This window comes from Nicotiana sylvestris, chromosome 11 (genome assembly GCF_000393655.2).
Source record: "Nicotiana sylvestris chromosome 11, ASM39365v2, whole genome shotgun sequence".
In the NCBI taxonomy this organism is placed as follows: Eukaryota; Viridiplantae; Streptophyta; class Magnoliopsida; order Solanales; family Solanaceae; genus Nicotiana; species Nicotiana sylvestris.
In genome coordinates, this window is record NC_091067.1 from 44,948,379 (window position 1) to 44,967,722 (window position 19,344).

Sequence of the window (19,344 nt, forward strand, 5' to 3'; positions counted from 1 at the left end):
GCCTCAGCTAGCCTTCAAGACTGATAGAGTGAAGGCGCCACCAAAGAATAGCAAATCTTTCTTTATTTTCTTTCTTGATGTAACATAGTTTTGAGGGGGAGATTGATAGGACCAAACCTATTGTTGTATGTGAAAGTAGACAAAACAAAAGAAAGAAAAATCAAAAAAAGATGAAAATATGATGTAAGTGCTTACATCGACATTCTTGTGATGTAAGCACTTACCTCGACATTCTTATGATGTAAGCGCTTACATCGGCAGGGCATTCAAATGCCTATAAATAGGGGTCTACATTTTCATTTGTAGATCATCCAAAAACTTCTTCTTTCTCTCTTCAATTAATAAAGAGCTATTCTTTGTGGGCCGTGGAGTAGGCAAAAATTGTCGAACCATGTAAATCTTGTCTTGTCTTGTGCAATTTATTGCTTTTCTCTCTTAAATGTTCTTTTCCTTCTATTAGCTTGACACACTTCCCAACAGTATGCACCAGCAGAACGTCCACTTCTATAGCTTCCTTAATTGTGCTGTGATTTCTTGTTATAGACTCCTCCAACAGGCCATCCTCGAAGGTCACCTGCAGATAATATACTAGTATGTCAATCGTCAATTGGTAGAATTTATGCACTTTGCTTAACAAAGGATAATTTACTGTACCAAAATGATACTAAAACTAAAATCTAAGCCATGAGTTACTATCTGAATAGCCAACTTGTTTTTGACACAAGGGAAAGTTGGAACATAACTGATCCCTAACGTGACCTGCCCGATGAATTAAAAAAATCTGCACAAGTTTGCACTGACCTCATGTATAAGAATCGTTGCTCCAAGAGATGCTTCTATAACTTCTGAGCATGGCCTCGTGTCACCAGAGTACACAACCTTCCAACCTGGTACTACTTTTCCGCAATTCATTCTTTCTGCTGATTCTAAGATGATACCAAATGCCTTAGGACAGTGTACAATAGGGAAGCTGATGAATCTCACTAGCCCTGCTTCACTTAGAACTTTCTTGAAATGCTTCAGCAATTTTATGTCATCAACTGGAGTGCTTGGCTTCATTATTTTTGAACAGCGCAGCAGAGAACTGTCTTCAGAAAGAGAAGTCAACACAGAATGATCTCTACATTCATCATTCATGCCCTCAGAACTCATTTGATGATCCTTGTCAAAAATAGAGTCAGCTTCCACATAATCCCACTTAGCTACTGTAGTGCTCCTACAGTCGAGGAACAGCATGTCTAGGTCTTCTAGTTTTTTATAATCCTTGAGAAACTCCCCAACCTGCTCTGGCCCAATAACCAGCATGGGTTCATGGGGTACTCCCTTCAACAAATCGCGTCTCAAAGCAAGTATTCGTGCCAAACCTGTGTGGTGATCAGCATGGATATGAGAAATCCAAATGCATTTAAGATTTCTAACTGCACTGTCTGCACCATTGATGCCATATGTGTCAATGTTATTAAATAAATTAATTCATGCGGTTGAAAGAAGGTATGGAGTGAAAAACAAAATAGAAAAATGATAAAAGAGGTTCTGAACAATACAGCATAAATCCTAAGAGTCCAATGCTATTACCTCCTCTTGAGTTGCGCCAGGGTTCCTTCTCCACAATCAAGGAGTAAGCCCCCTTTAGAGGAAAGATTAAAATAGATGGAACTGACATTTCGATATTTTGAAGGTATAGAAGAACTGGTGCCCAGAAAAACAATCTCCAGATCATCTCTCTGGACATTTTCCAGACACCTAGGGGCAGCATGTCTAGCCAACGATGGATCTCCAGTCATGACTTCACTGTCCTGCCTGGTGAACAATTCCGCCTCATCTTCTTTAGGTTTGTGCCAAAATGTGCTTATGTTCTTTGCAGCATCAGCAATCTCAGGAATCTCTGAAAGTAACTCTTTAACGAACACTGAGGAGGTCATCCTATTTTGAACACTTGATCTGTCCAATCCCAGACGTCTAGGAGGACGTAAGGTGAACTGTTCAACAGGTCAGACAAGAAAAGTTCATTACAAGAATGGCCATGCAAGGGTATACTTTTGCTCCTTTTGAAAAGTAAATATGGTTTCCAGCACATTATAGTGCTGATGATTTATAATACTGTTACCTTTCCTAGAAAAATTTAATCCTGGAGTCAACAATACCTTTAAGAGATTTTCAGCAGATATGCCACAAACCTTCGAGATAGAACCCTGCAACGACAAGCATCATATCACCTGTTTTCCTCGGGTATTTAAGAGTTCTCACAAGTGACTATCAACTTTTAGAGCTTCAAACAAACCTCCACTAGTACCTTGAAATTTGGTGCTGCAACATCATCATTCTGAACAGAAAAAAGACTAGGAGCAGGAAAAAGTTGCGGACACAAATAATGCAGTCTTGTGGCTATTCTCGCACTAGATTCTAGAATTGGAGTTGTTTCATGCTTCCTGTGACAGAATGACTAAGAACCAGTGTTGATATGTAGAAATCTGAAATAATCATGAAGAGAAGTTACGGACCTTGTAGTTCTTGCCATAATATGTTGGGCAGAACCAAATTTTCTCATCAATTTCTCATAAATTGGACTGCTGACAACAGTAGCAGGGCTCAAATGAATGATGCAGTTCACAACCTTGGTGGTCTCTTGGGAGTTACTTTGGGAATCTGAATAATAGGCATTAAGAGCTTGTGCAGACAGTAACTCTTGTGCATGAGGTTCTATTGGACAGTCAACAATCAGTACAATGGGACCAGGAATAGGTGGGCCTATTACATCATCTGGATGGACCTGAATGAGGCAAAATGAAAGTCAGCTGCAATTTAATAACGAGGCACAAGAACTGCAGAAAAGAAGTGTATAATGTAGTTCTAATGAGTGTAGCACTGACCTCCATATCCAGAAGATCTGACTTCATACTGATACCATTTTGCAGTTGTCCAAGCTTTCTCCCCTTTTTGAGTCCGCAAGCTTTAGCCTTTCTGGGGTCAAACTCCCCTCTGATGTCATATAGGCTACAAATATATACAATGGAGGTATCATTTGAACTAAAATGAGATCCATCCAAATGAGTCGGTGTTAGGAGAATAGCTGATATACTAACTGCCTTGACTTGCCTTTAGCTTGCAGCTCCTCCGCATGTAGTGAGGAAACTAGTGCAGCTCCATTTCCATGAACCATAACATTGTCACTTCGTGGGATGATATGTGCTTTGACCATGGTAGCATGAGGGACAAAATTCTTCATTGCGTTAACCAATAAATCAAGATTTGGAGGACCCCATATGTCAACCTTAAAAAACCAATAGAGATATTTTTTTAGTAAATAATAGCACCACTGTCGCTTTCATTTTAATGATAAGTATCATATGAAAATAGGAGAGGTAAGCACTGCACTGGTACTCACATGCTTAGTACTCTCAGGACTTCCATTTTTTATGTCAGCCAAAGTCAATAGCAAACCTGAGACGCAGTGGATTAGGGATCATGAGGAAAATGATTTCACGAGAGATTTGATTCTTGGGAACTGTGATAAATTGTACTCCCTCCGTTTCAATTTAGATGACGTAGTTTAACTTGGCACAAAGTTTAAGAATAAAAATAAGACTTTTAAAACATGTTGTGCTAAAAGCTTGAGGGGCAAAATCTTAGTGGGGCCATAATATTTGTGCGGCTATAAAAGCTCTTGTTAAGGGTAAAGTGGGTAGAATGAAAAGTTTAAAGTTAAATTGTTTCTAAATATAGAAATGTGTCATTCTTTTGAGAACGAATTAATAAGGAAAGTGTGTCATCTAAAGTGAAACAGAGGGAGTACCATATAGAAAATCAATTTAATTCTCTAAGAAAACTAAAGGGACAAAACAAGTTTGTGGGAGTAAGCAAGCTGAAGAGATAATGAAAACAATGCACAGGATAATAACCTGAACATAGGCTTCGGTATTTTGTGGACTAGTGCTGCCACAAACATCCTGGCGAACATTATTTTCAGGCCTAGACATTCTGGACCTGTGCAGAAGCTATCGCTGCAAAAATTGACGGACAGGACCGTAGCGGCAGCCGGCAGAGGGCGGCAAACTGGCAATAATTTAAGCTATTCGGAACTCAGTGAGGAAAAAGAAAACCTATTCTGAATCAGTGAGAAGAAAGAATGAAAAAAAAAAAGTTACTTTTACCCGTCTATCCTACATTATAAATTTATTTACTCACCTATGTACCCCTCACAAATAGGTATCATTAATTATATTTTCATATATTTTTTCAATTTTTACAATTTGTTTTGTAAAATCTTTTCAGTATCTACTTAGTTTAGAAAAACATATTTTGCAATTTTTTTATGTTTTACAATAAGAAAATTCTTTAAAAAACTGAAAAATGAAAACATGGTTCGGGTTATGGGTTTTTTATAAAACGGGTTGGGTAAAAAAAAGAAATGGGTCATTTTAATCTGGTGCTGCCACATGGCACTCCATCCAAAATAGGGGTATTTTTGTTTCAAAGTATGTCGGTAGATGTATAGATAGCCCAATAGTATAACAAGGGGTACATGTAAACAATATTTGAAAGTAGAGGGATATATTTGGCCCTTTGCCGAATATAATTAGCTCATTGAGTTGTACTTGAGAAAAAAACTTATTTCTTCTTCTATTAAATATTTCTTTTTTATTTCTTCTTCATTAGCACCTTTTTTCACTAAAAATCATACCTTCATTATTTTTTGTGCTTAAATCTCCGACAGATCTTGATGTTCTTCTGCGTTTTTGTATTTAATCAGACGAGACTAAATGGCGGAGAAAGAGTTAGAAATTTCATGAGTAGCACAATAATGAATGACCAATAGAAACTATACAAAATCCATTTGAGGGCATTTAGCCCCAGGCTTGATACACAAAAAGAGTCTTATACCTATTAAACGAGGACCACACGTTAGGATATTCAGGTCAATATTTTTTTTTAATTAAAGATATATAGGTTAGTGAAATTTGGGATTTCATGTTTTGAAATTTTTTCCAAAGATAACATGCTGATGAGCAATCCAAAGTGAAAGTACAATTCAAGTTTACCAGTTCTTGGTTATGGGTCCTATGCATCAACATTTCTCACTAGGATGACAAAAGGTTAAAACTTGAAAGGGGAAAAAGGTTGCTGGAGATTATGACTGACAAGTTCTACGTAGAAACTGAAACTTTTAGTTTACTGTCCTCACACCCCCCTCCCCCGAAGTCCCAGCAAACAAGTTTGTGAGAGTAAGCAAGCTGAAGAGATAATGAAAACAGTGCACAAGATAATAACTTGAACATAGGCTTCGGTAATTTGGCGACTAGTGCTGCCACAAACATCCTGGCGAACATTATTTTCAGGCCTAGACATTCTGGACCTGTGCAAAAGCTATCGCTGCAGAAATTGACGAACAGGATCGTAGCGGCAGCCGGCAGAGGGCGGCAAACTGGCAATAATTTAAGCTATTCGGAACTGAGTGAGGAAAAAGAAAACCTATTCTGAATCAGTGAGAAGAAAGAATGAAAAAAAAAAGTTACTTTTACCCGTCTATCCTACATTATAAATTTATTTACCCACCTATTTACCCCCTCACAAATAGGTATGATTAATTATATTTTCATATATTTTTTCAGTTTTTACAATTTGTTTTGCAAAATCTTTTCAGTATCTACTTATTTTAAAAATATATATTTTGCAATTTTTGTTTTTATGTTTTACAAAAAGAAAATTCTTTAAAAAACTGAAAAATAAAAATATGGCTCGGGTTATGGTTTTTTTGTAAAACAGGTTGGGTAAAAAAAAAGAAATGGGTCATTTTAATCTGGTGCTGCCACGTGGCACTCCATCCAAAACAGGGGTATTTTTTTTCAAAGTATGACGGTAGGTGTATAAATAGCCCAATAGTATAACAAGGGGTACATGTAAACAATATTTGAAAGTAGAGGGGTATATTTGGCCCTTTGCCGAATATAAATAGTGTCACGCCTCCTTTTTACCTACACCCGGAAGGGTATAGGAAGTTTTTCCAATTTAAGTGACAATCCAAACGTGATTATATTATTAAAAGATTCAGAGTCGTCACTTGGGAGATTTATGGTGTTCCAAGTCACCTGTTTAAAATCCCGAATCGAGGAAAGATTGACTCTTTATTACAGTCCACGTACCAAAAATCTGAGTAAGGAATTCTGTTAATCCGGGAGAAGGTGTTAGGTGTCACACCTCCTTTTTGCGCGCCCGCCCCGAAGGATAAAAGCGCGAGGGGAGTTTTTCCAATTTAAGTGACAATATTCGAAATGGGATTATTTATTTTAATTCAGAGTCGCCACTTGGGAAAGGTTTGGCTTTTGGTGTCCCAAGTCACCGGTTTATCTTGAATCCCAAATCGAGGAAATTTTTGACTTTTCCAAATGAAGTCTGCGAACCAGAAATTCTAAGTAAGGAATTCTGTTGACCCGAGGGAAGGTGTTAGGCACCCTCGAATCCCGTGGTTCTAGCACGGTCGCTTAAATTGTTATAATGGCTAAATATCTGATTTAAATACATGTTGTGACTTATGTGCTTTTATTAAGTTTAAACCGCTTTTATTATTATCATTTATTTTTATAGAATTGCAACGTCGTGAAAATGCATCTCGAACCACGTCACAATCAATGCACCCGTGGTCGTCGACACATTTTGACTCCGTTGAGATTCGGATTTGGGTCACATCAATGTGCACCCGTGTTTAAGAAGGCTAAATTATTAAAGGTGCTCCTAAAGCAACTAGTGTATTGTTACTTTTGGGAAAGACCATGAAGTTTACTAAAGGGGCCTGCCCTGAATTCTAAATATTTATTATGTTTAGTTACTGAGGGCCCCGCAATTTAAATTTTTATTTGGCGAGGCTCGTCTCATTATTTTAGAAAAAAAAGGATATCCTGAAGCGTCTACATTTCTATTACATTTGTCTCTAATAAAAAAAAAGAGGATTACGTGTTAATTACATACTTGACTCGCTTCGGATCCTTACTTGATTATTTGATCTTATGAGGCGTGAATTATTTTGTGCCTTATTTCATGGAGGAGCATGTTGTTAAATTGTCAAGGGAAATTAATATACAAGATTAATAGAACTGTTAAAAGCTTATAATAAATGTTCCTCAGATCTAAGTTTGAAACTCGTTTATTTAAACCAAATCAGTGGAATTAACTTATCGGAAACTATTACTAATAGAGTTTGAATAAGATCGTGTGAACTATCTACAAAGATTCAATAAAACTAAACATCATATCTGGCAAGCTTGAGGCAATCTTTTCTATACATGCAGAATATTAGTTGAAAAGTTACCTAATTATTTGTGTGTTAAAACACTCATGCATTCCTTATTAGACAACCCATTAAGCAAACGAAATCACAATTTAGGACGGACTAAGCTGCGATTAAGTACAAGGCTACCTAACGTGTTTCTTTATTGAATTACAAACTAAACAAATTACACAGATCTTAATAACATTTGTAAAGCTGTACTGCAGCAGACGAATGATTAAACTCCTGCATATCTTTGATTTCATGCTTTCATTGTTACATCAAATGCAAAGTCTTAGTATGTACCTGGATGTTGGATACAACAGAAGAAGCAAGGAGTCAGTAGGACAATAGAAGTAGCACCAAACAGCAGTAGTAACAGCATGTACAAATAGGACAGCTCCCAGTGCAAGATACAGTTAGAACCGATAAGAAATGGCAGAAAGGTGGCAGCAGACAATGCAGTAGGAACAATACTCCAAGACAGACCAAATCCAGGAGAAACAAACAATGTGAATCAACCAATGAACTCAGCTGATACTTGAAAGAAAACAGAGTTGATTGAAAAGTTTGAACAAACTGAGATTCACACAAACAAGGCAGAAATAGATGTTGATTTTCTGTTTATCCCTCTCCCTCTCTCCTTTCTTTTCAAAATACAGTATCAGTCTTCAGTTTTGAACTTATGCTTGAGTTATCAAAAGAAACCTTTTCCAGTTTTCTGTTTTTTCAGAACTCAAAACTCTCAACATTCAATCTCAGTGTTTCATGTGTATCTCCTTTCTGTATGTGTGTATCTTTTTGTATTTCCACCATCCTCTTCTCTCCAAGTCCTTTTTTATCTCTGTATGTCCTCCCCTTTATAAGCCTTAACATTACCCCTTTTATAGCCTGATAGATTAAAAGAAACCCCTCCCATGTCCCATCTTCTTTTCAGTTCCACTTTAGCTATTTAAGTATTAACCCCCATCAACATTCCCCGGCAGACTTATTCTTTTAAAAAGGTTTAATACTTCTTTAAACTAAAGCAAAGTATGGGCAGCAGAATATATCTGACAGCATATGTTGTCAAACCATTTTTAAATCCAAAGCCCTTTATGCAGGAACCAGGCTGTGCACAAGTGCACCTGTGGTGCATAAATGCACATGCTGTGCCAAGTGCACATGCCCTCCAATTCAGAACATTAAACAAAACATTCCTTTTACATTACTGATTCAAATTAACAACTATAAGTAAACAACTCAGTTCTTAATTGATTCAAACAAATGCTTAGCAGAAGTAAGTCGATTTGTTATTGCTCGGATAACTGAAACTCATTGACGACATATGTCGACTCGACTATACTAGTTATAACACATACAATCGTAACCAAAAATCAGACATTTAACAGTATCGACACATGATTTGAATTATACTGACTAAGCAAAGTGGTACTCGAGGAATCAATTAGTCAGTCCAATTTTGAAAATCAGCTAATTGCACAACACTTACATACACATTATCAGAACAAATAGAAAGACTCAATCAAACAACAGAGGTTCAGGCAAAGTGGTCAAGGCACAGTTGATAAAAGTCAAGGACACAAACAAAACATGAACAGACCCTTATAACAATCAGATGAACCAAAACAAATAAGAAAAGAAAGAACTCACCTTAAACCTCTAAAGATCAAAACCTTAACTCGGACTCGGACAGACCTTTCTTAAGGCTGAACGGACTTTAATCGAAGTGTTTCTCAGATGAGAAACACTTCGATTAAGGTCCATTAGACCTTAATTTCTTTGGCTCGAACAAGACACGGACCAGTGACGAGGAACCCTAAGGTTCGAAAACTAGATCCGGGATTCATGCTTCCCTGGTCAGATTCGGACCAAACCAAGTATGGTTTGGTCACGAGGGGGGTCTGGGGAGTGTCTGGTATGAATTTAGGGCAGATCGGTGTAGATCGAGTTTGACTCGAATCTTCAAATGAAGATTCGAGAAGATGGGAAGGGATTCGAACTAAGTAGTTAACAGATCCATGTTTAGGATGGCAAGGGGATTCTATGGTGTTAAGGGCGGGGTCACCGGCGTCCATGCCGCCGGTTTTCATGGTGAAGGGTACAGGGGCGGCTCTAGGGTTTGGGGTTCTGGTGAAGACGACGAAGGCTGGGGTTTGGATAGGGGGCAGGGTAAGGTAAGAAGGGTTTATATACGGGGTGGATGGCTTGATCTCAACCGTTAGATCAATCCAGATCTACGGTCTGGATCTGAGGACTTAAGTGGAACGGCGTCGTTTGGCTTAGTAGGGGTCAAGGTTGGTTCGGGTCGGGTTCATTAGTGGGTTATGGGGGAGGTGATCTTGGCCGTTGATCATTCGGAGATCAACGGCTCAGATCAGACACAACCATTACGACGTCGTTTGGACGTCCTTGGTGTCAGCTTGGACTGGACCGGGCAGGCCTGGTTTTGGGTATTGTTTGTTTGGGCCAATTTGTTAAATTGGCCCAAGTCCGGAAAGGGAAAGGCTTCTCTTTTTTTTTTTTATTATTTCCTTTTCTTCTTTAATTTTTTTTTTTTTTTTGAGTAAAATCAATTAAGATAAACACTTAATACAATTATTTGCACACGCATAAAAATAATTCAAAACAGGTAAAAATCAAACAAAACAAAATCACGGACAAAGATGCATGTTTATGCTTTTCTATTTAACAACCGTGTTACGGTTCAGATTATGCCTGACACGTACATTTTTTGTATTTTGTTTTAATAAAGTAAAAATGGGCCAAAGTCATAAATAATTAACAAAGTGCCATGTAAAAATCCAAAAGTTGTACAACAAGATCAATTGTTATTATTTTTTATTTCTTTTGGAGCGATTGTCTCGTGAAGCAAAAATCACGTGCTCACATTAGGCATTCCCGAGTTCCGTGGTTCTAGCACGGTCGCTCAACTGTTTTTATTGGCATAATTATCTGATTTTAAAACATTTTGAACCTATGTGCAATTTTAACTTTTTAACCGCTTTTATTTAATTAATTAAAGAAAGATTGTAACGTCATTTAAAATATGTTTCAAACCACGTCACATAAATGCACCCGCTGTCCGCAACACATTTTATCTAACGTTGAGATTTGGATTTGGGTCACATAAATGTGCACCCGAGTTTAAGGAAGTTAATTATTCAAATAACGCGCCTAAAGCAACTACGCGTTTTTTAACTTTGCGAGGGCCATGGAAGATTTGCTAAATGCGGTGCCTCGATTTCTAAAGAGAAAACACATTAATTAAATGAGGGCCGTGCATTTAAGATTTTTGTTTGGCACGGCACACCTCACTTATTTTAACAAAAGGGAGTTTGCGTTTTTATTTTAACAATTAATCATGCTTTATTAAAAGGATAGACTAAGAAAAGAAAGCATTCAATGCTGCTAGTTCTGATGAACTCAAGAAAGGAACACGGCAAACAATTTTTCGACATATTAGAAGTAGTACCTCATGTGTAATTAAAAATCAGATTAGAAAATGGATAGACTAGTTAGCAAATAGATATGGACAAATCATTTTTCTCGAAATCTTCATCATTAATTGAACCAAAATGACTTCACCTTGTCTTCTGGTGCTTCAAAAATCAAACTAGCTAAGTTCAAACACTTACAATAAAATACATTCTTATGCTTAAATTAACATTACAACCCAAACATAAGAGGTTTAACCCTTAATTTAGACATGAAGATCTATAGTGAAATCCAAACACTTCTGAAAACTTGTTGGTCTGGTTTGAAGTCTTTTGCAAATCTGACCAGTTAATGGTCAAGTCCATGAACTACAACCAAACATTTAGTCACTCCAGTTCTTCTCCATCATTAACTACTATAGAAAATCACTTAAACAGGTACAAGATATTATGAATGTATCTGAATAAATCACGATAAAGTCAGTAACAAAAGCAAAAAAAAAAAAAAGAAACTTAACCAAGAAAACTTACATGATTTCACAATCATGTCAAATAATGAAAGCAGTTAGTTCACATAGCTAAACTAACATGAGAATTCAAGCCAAATTACGTGAAAATCAGAAACTCGTTCACTCAAGACAAACGGAAATACAAGAGTGTTTGAACTTACCTATTCAAAGCAAGAAAAACACTAAGAGAAGGCCAAATTCAGAAGGTGCTCAGCAACAACTTGAATAAATCAGCAGCAAACCAACAGCAACAACTTGAGTTTTAACGTTTTTGTGTGAGTGAGGGTGAGAGATGAGATTTCATGGAGGGAGGTTGTCCGTTCTGAGGAGATGAGCGCTGTTGGTGTCTTCAAAGAGAAAGCGAGATCTGATCTTTTTTCTTTTGTGTCTAGGTTTTAGGGATTTAAGGGAAGGGAAATGGGTATGGGAAGTTTTGGATCAGATCTGGGCTGGGCGAAAATTGGCCCAATTTCACAAGACAAACCTTTTTTTTAATTCTTTCTTTTATTTTCTAATTTTCCTTTTCTTTTAATTAAAATTCTACAACTTAAATCCTAGATTATCTAAAAATGTGAAATTAAACTAATTAACTGATTATAAAAATTACTTAATCCTAAATCAAAAGGGAAAAATCAATAAAAGGAAAAAGTGTAAAAATGAAGCATTTTTTTTGTGATTTTCAATTTTTATAAAACAAGTAACTACCAATTAATCCTAAAAATATAAAAATAAAGCCTAAATACCATGCGTGATATTTATTTTTGGTATTTTCAAGATTTAAATAAAATAAACGTGCACAGACAAATGCAAGCACTTAACAAAAGATGCTACAAAAATCCTATAACGACCCAACCCGTCGTCTCATGAGAACCGCTTCGTTTTTTCCATTTCCTGTTTTGTTATTCTTCATGATCAGTGTCTTGTGTGAAAGAGTTGAATTGGGTTGATTTTTGGAAGGAAATGAGACACTTAGCCTCTTTAAGGAAGGCTTGTTTTGGAAAAGTCAACCGGATGTTGACCTATGAGTTAGAGGGCTCGGATGTGGATTCCGACAATTCGGTTAGTTTCGGGGGATGATTTGTGACTTAGGAGTGTGATCGGAAGTGATTTTGGAGGTCCGGTGTAGAATTAGGCTTGAATTGGCGAAGTTAGTATTTTGGCGATTTCCGGTTGATAGGTGAGATTTTGATATGAGGGTCGGAATGAAATTCCGAGAGTTGTTGTAGCTCCGTTAAGTGATTTGGGATATGTGTGCAAAATTTCAAGTCATTTGGACGTGATTTGGTTGGGTTTTTTATCGAATGCGTGTTTTGGAAGTTTTAAAAGAACTTAGGCTTGAATCCGATGAGAATTGATGATTTTAGTGTTGTTTGACGTGTTTTGATGATTGGAACAAGTTTGTATGATATTGTGGGATATGTTGGTACTTTTGGTTGAGGTCCCAGGGGCCTCGGGGTGATTTCGGATGGTTAACGGGAATTTTTGAAGTTGAAAAATGCTGCAGAAATGCAGCAGTCAGTGCAGAGCAATTTTGCTCTATGCGATCGCATAGCACAAAAGGCTGCGATCGCATAGAAGGATTTTAGGGGTTGTTTGGTTGTTCAATGCGATCGCACAGTGTTGTTTGGTAAGACACTGCGATCGCATAGGGCCTGTTGCGATCGCATAGGTTAATTTGAGACCATGGAATTTTTGGTCTATGCGATCGCAGGGGCTCAATTGCGATCACATAGAGTTAGCTACAGTGATCCGGGCAGAATGTTAAAAATATTTCATCCGCGAACCCAAACTCATTTCCTCCATTTTTGAGCAACTTTGAGAGCTTTTGGACGGGGATTGAAGGGGGTTTCGACGGGAAGTGATTGGAGGTAAGTCCTATTAACTAAAAATACGTTTTTATTGTGAAATTGATCTTGGAATCCATGGAAATTTAGCAAAAGAGGAAGAACTAGGGCTTGAGTTTTTAATATTTCAAATTTGGAATTGAGGGGTAATTTAGACTCCGATTTTGGTAAATTTGATATGTATAGACTTGTGGCGAGATAGGGAATCCGATGATGTCAATTTTCTGATTTTTTGAGAAGTGGGCCCGGGGCTCGGGTTTTGCCAACTTCGTAATTTTCGATATTTTTTGAGTCTTTTCGATTGGGTTATGTTCCCTTAGCCTATTGTGACGTACTCATTGTGGTTTTGCTTAGATTCGATGCGCGTGGAGGCCGATTTGAGGGGCAGAGGCATCGCGAGCTAGAGATTTTGCCGGTTCGAGGTGAGTAATGGTTATAAATGATGTTCTGACGGTTTGAAACCCCGAATTTGCACAACGTGGTGCAATGTTGAGATGAGACACACGCGGTATGATGAGCGTGGGGTCTGTTACTACTGGGGACTTAGACTCGGTCCATCCCGTTTGATGACTCTACTGTACTTTTGACTGAGACTTAATTAATATCATCATATTATGAGTTAGTTGCCATGTTTGGGGCCTTGTGCCGATCTGTATAACCCTTAGGGGCAGTTGTACTGGTTGACCTCACCTTTCTTGCCAAAAATCATACCATCAGTCATGTTCTTAACTGATAAACATAATATGAACCAGCTTTAGAAATTGTTAAATTCTAATGAGAGTAACGTGTGGGTTCAGAACCCCGTCATATCTTAGTTTGCCCGAGAGGCCAAGTCTATATTGACTGAGAGGGGTCGAGAACCCCATTGTTACGGTATTTGATATGCTATGAGTCGGGCTGCATACCGCAGTAGTATATATATATTATATGGATCGGACTGCACGCCGCAGTAGTATATTATATGGATCGGACTGCACGCCGCAGTAGTATATTATATGGATCGGACTGCACGCCGCAGTAGTATATTATATGGATCGGACTGCACGCCGCAGTAGTAGCTTATATAGATCGGACTGCACGCCGCAGTAGTATAGCGCTTGGGCTGAAGGAGCCCCTACGGAGTCTGCACACCCCCAGTGAGCGCAGTCGACTATTCTTGGATCGGGCTGCACGCCGCAGCAGTATATATATATATATATGGATCGGGTTGCGCGCCGCAACAGTATACTATATGGATCGGGCTGCACGCCGCAGTAGTACAAATATGAATTCGGTTATCGTGAGGAGTAAATGAAATGAATACTGGCTTAAAGGACTTTTAACTGACTTCTTTATTCAGTTGTTGTTTTTTATATTCTCACTGTTTTAATATAGAACTGCGTAGTGTTTTAAAAGTTTTCTTTCCGTCAATTATTATTTATTACTATTACTCACTGAGTTGGAGTACTCACTGTACTCCCTGCACCATGTGTGCAAATACAGGTATCCCGGAGGCATAGCTTGAGCTATTTGCTGCTGTTCAGCTTATTCCGGAGGCATCGAGGTAGCTGCATGGCGTCCGCAGGACCCGATTTCTCCCCTTATCCTCTTTATTTTCCGCATTCTAGCCAACTCTATGTATAGGTTGCTACATAGACTTGCATTAGAGGCTCTTGGCTCGTGACACCAGATCGGTGGGATTTATATTGATATTTTATGGATTTTTCCGTACTGTTTACCTATTATTACAGAGTTATAATCATGTTAATTTGGCATTAAATCCTATTAATTGGTAATGAATTCTACATTAGGGATTGTGAGTCACGAATTGGTCGGGCTTTCCTAGCATCGTGTTGGGCGCCATCACGACAGGGGATTGGGGTCGTGACAAATCCACGAAATTGCAAACAATGGGAAAATTTTATTTTTGTTTGAATTTATGGGAATAATTGATATATGGCAAAAATCACGTGCTCGCAGCTACCCCTCTTTGCTTGGAAACACGAAGAGTTTTCGTGCAAAGATAAAGTGAGCGGATACGAGCGATTTTTGCCCGTTTGAATACTCCGTGGGAAGCATTTTCTGAAAGATTTGACTGCACCCTACTTCCGAGGTTGCCTACATATCCTTGGCTAAAAAGGAATCAGGTCAGTGTAGTTCGGGAAGTTTTGGTAGCTGGGACTACCATGAAGATGTGATTTCACTGTTGCTGCTGCTGCTTACTGAACCCCTTATTACACCATGACAAAATAAAAAAAAAACTAGACTAGACTATAATCTATGAATTATAAGAATTCTATCTATATATTCAAACTTGATCTTGTGATTCCTGTTGCCTTTTGACTTGTATTCTCCAGGTGAAATTCCTTTGTTGCCGACTTAAATTGTAATCTGAGATGCTTTCCCTTTTCTCCAGGTGGACACCTGATTGCTGAACTCGAAATGTACTCTGAGATGTTTTCCCTTTCTCCAGGTGGATGCCTGACTGCTGAACTTGAATTATATTCCTGTGCTCTCCAGGTGGGCGCCTGACTGCTGAATTTGAATTGTATTCTCGTGCTCTCCAGATGGGCTCCTGACTGCTGAACTTGAATTGTATTCTCGTGCTCTCCAGGTGGGCGCCTGATTGTTGAACTTGAACTGTATTCCCGTGCTCTCCAGGTGGGCTCCTGAATGCTGAACTTGAATTGTATTCCCGTGCTCTCTAGGTGGGCTCCTAACTGCTGAACTTGAATTGTATTCCCGTGCTCTCCAGGTGGGCTCCTAACTGTTGAACTTGAATTGTATTCCCGTGCTCTTCAGGTGGGCGCTTGACTGCTGAACTTGAATTATATTCTCGTGCTCTCCAGGTGGGTGCCTGATTGCTGAACTTGAATTGTATTCCCGTGCTCTCCAGGTAGGCTCCTGATTGCTGAACTGGAATTGTATTCTCGTGCTCTCCAGGTGGGCGCCTGACTGCTGAACTTGAACTGCTTCTCCCTGCTCTTCCAAGTGGGTACCTGATTTCAACAAAAATAGACAAAACAAAGAAAGTTTTCTGCCCCAATTTGGTAATTGGGCACATATGTGAGTGTTAAACTGAATCATATTACCAAATATTACTAAGAATTTGAAAGCTAGGTTCCATTATCTAGGGGGGTCCTGACAACTCTTAACTAAACGACAATTTTAAATCTAAGTTATATCTTTTAAAGGTGTGACTTCCGCTAAATCTTGTTATCTAAGAGGGTCTTAAACTACTCCCCATTATCCATGAGGGTCCTGAAAATCACAAGTCAAGTTTTATCTTAAGAGTGATAATTTTACGACTAAATTATATTACCCTACACCAGAACTTACGCTAAATCTTGTTATCTAATGGAAATCTTAAAGCTAAGTCCCATTATCTAGGAGGGTCCTGAAAACTCCTAATTGAATCCTATCTTAAACATGCACACTTTGAAACCAACTAATATTCCTTGGGGTACATTTATGCTAGATTTTGCTACTTATGATTGTTTTGATTTTTAAACTAGGTCCCATTTTTCAGGAGGGGCCTGAAAATTTACGGTCAAACCTGTTTGGTGCTTGCCTTTCCTTATGGAGGGTTTCTCCGAAACAAATGAAATTTTCTACCCCTGTTTCAATCAAAGAAAAATCTTGTCAATTTAAAAATATGGTGGTTGGTTTGTGGCCTTGACTTTGAGGGCGATTGCTCCTTCACTTCTCATGATCACTTTGATTTCCACTCGAAGACTTTGCTTTTTCATTGACTAACCACTTTCTCTGTCACCCTTATCACAGAAAATACCTCTTCTCCATTAAGACCCAATACCCTCTATCTGTTGCATTGCTCATAAACCACCATTTACCAAACCTTTGTGTTTCACGTGAATCCCAAAGCACGTCAATTGCCACCCACTAAGTGCGTATGATGTTCTTTCTTGACTTAAACTACGGGTTTTGGCCTTGAGGTCTGTTGCTCATTCACTTTCCAAACTACCATTTTTTATGCTTGAATCTCCAACTAACTTCGGTAGTTGTCCAAGGCCTATGATGGAACCCTTTTCTTATTTAGTTATTTTAATTTTCTGAATTCCCGTCAAATATAAATAGTTCATTGAGTTGTACTTGAGAAAAAAACTTATTTCTTCTTCTATTATATATTTCTTTTTTATTTCTTCTTCATTAGCACCTTTTTTCACTAAAAATCATACCTTCATTATTTTTTGTGCTTAAATCTCCAACAGATCTTGATGTTCTTCTGCGTTTTTGTAAGAAAGACTCAGCCAATTCCCTGTTTTTCCCAAGACTTCACTTAAATGTTTATGGGCTGCATCTCATGGATGCTTAAGAAACAAAATAGAAGGTAGTAATACATACGATGTAAAAGGGCATACTAAGAAATAAACAAAAACAGTCAGAACCACTAGTAACAGCTATATTTGAGTACTTTAGTTTAATCAGTTCTATTTAGGTAAAGATACTTTACCAAGACACTAAAATAGAGGACATGTAAAATTTAGGTTCTGACCCCTCAAATAACTAAAATCAAGCAAGCATATAGATGAAACTTAGGCCGCAGTTTGAATTTAATCAGACGAGACTAAATGGCGGAGAAAGAGTTAGACATTTCATGAGTAGCATAATAATGAATGACCAATAGAAGAAGAAGAAGAAGAAGAAGAATAAGCAGAAGAAGAAGAAGAAGAAGAAGAAGAAGAAGAAGAAGAAGAAGAAGAAGAAGAAGACATATTGTATAAATTGTAGATAAATTGTATTATGATTGTAGATGCTTTATTTTCTGTTTTCACAAATAAAAAACGTCTAAAACTTCTACAAATCTTCTGAAAAAGCGCAATTATGTCAAAAATCACAATTATGCTACAATTGGATGGGAATTGGGATATAAAAATTCAATGTATCTAGTTTGTAGATATTTTGTAGCAAAATTGTAGATTATTTGTATTCTAATTGTATGTGTTTTATTTTCTGTTTTTCACAAATCAAAAACGACTAAAACTTCTACAAATCTTCTGCAAAAAATGCAATTATGTCGAAAATGCCAATTATGCTACAATTGAAGTGGGAATTGGGTTATTAAAATTCAATGTATCCAGTTTGTAGATATTTTGTAGATAAATTGTAGATTATTTGTATTCTGATTGTAGATATATTGTTTTCTGTTTTCACAAATCCAAAACGACTAAAACTTCTACAAAATCTTCTGCAAAAAACAGTCTACAATTTTTCTACAATTACTGCAATATAATGTATGTCATGTCGTCTTCTTCTTCTTCTTCTTCTTCTTCTTCTTCGAGTTTCAATCTGAAATTCAGCCAAAACCAAGTCTAAATCTTCACCAAAACTCCTCAAAATTGAGATATAAACTCCAAAACATATTCTCAATTATTTACAACAACACCCAATCAAAACAAATAATGATTTTTGAAAACCAAATTTGAATTCAAAGCTTTTTAATAACTGTCAATGGTGGAATTGGTGTTGTCTTGTCTTTTTGAAGGTTTGTTCTTCTTCATTGAGAAAATTTGAAATTAAAGGTAAATGTGTGTATAAACTTTGAAGATTTGACTTCAATTTTGATGAACTTTGTTGTTCTTCATTGATAAACTTCAACTGGAGTAAAATGGGGAACTAGCTTTGTTGAAAGGTTTCTTCAATTTTCTGTGAATTTAGAGAGAGAATTTGGTTTCAAAAGATAGAAAATGGTAAAAAGAACGTGGGTACGGGTAAAACGTGGGTGGGACTGAGAGGTTAGGAGAGAGAAACGTGCAGATTCCTTTAATTAAGGAGTAAAAAATGTACAATTAATTATACCCTTAATTAATTATGGTATAGAATTGATAATTTGGTATACTAAGTGTAATTAAGTCAAACCTTAAACAGTGAGGTTAATAAGGTTTCTTATGTGGCATAGAAATGTAAAAATCACTTCAATAAGTCATGGATAATATAGATACTGGTTAACACATTTTTTTATCCATATCAAACATGGATCAGGTTGAATAATTTATCCGTTTTAACACTACAACTTTTCGACCCGACACATATCCGAACCAACCAACACATTTGCCCCCGCTATGTGACGGTAAACTCTGATCCGAAACTCTCCGAGAACCTTCCAATTGAAAATCACGTATTTATAGTTGTACAAAAGACAAACCCATTTCTGAAAATATCGATTTTTTAGAGCTGGTTATACGAACTGATCCACACTTGACAGAGTTTAAATAAATCAGTAATCCACGGCGGTTTGGAAAGGATACTTTTAAGATTTTATCCATTTTACCAATATCTAATCAAGTATACTAACA

At 37.4% G+C, this 19,344-nt stretch overlaps 1 long non-coding RNA gene and 1 pseudogene across 1 annotated transcript; both read right to left on the bottom strand.

The window, feature by feature from the left end:
• Positions 1–334: 334 nt before the first annotated feature.
• LOC104217139 (tRNAse Z TRZ4, mitochondrial-like) lies at positions 335–5,346 on the bottom strand (annotated as a pseudogene).
• A 1,921-nt stretch (positions 5,347–7,267) lies between these two features.
• On the bottom strand, positions 7,268–11,582 carry LOC104236838 (uncharacterized). Its single transcript, XR_011403855.1, has 2 exons — positions 11,369–11,582; positions 7,268–7,567 (listed from the first exon to the last, which is right to left on the bottom strand). It is a non-coding gene; the product is annotated as an uncharacterized lncRNA (long non-coding RNA).
• Positions 11,583–19,344: the final 7,762 nt, after the last annotated feature.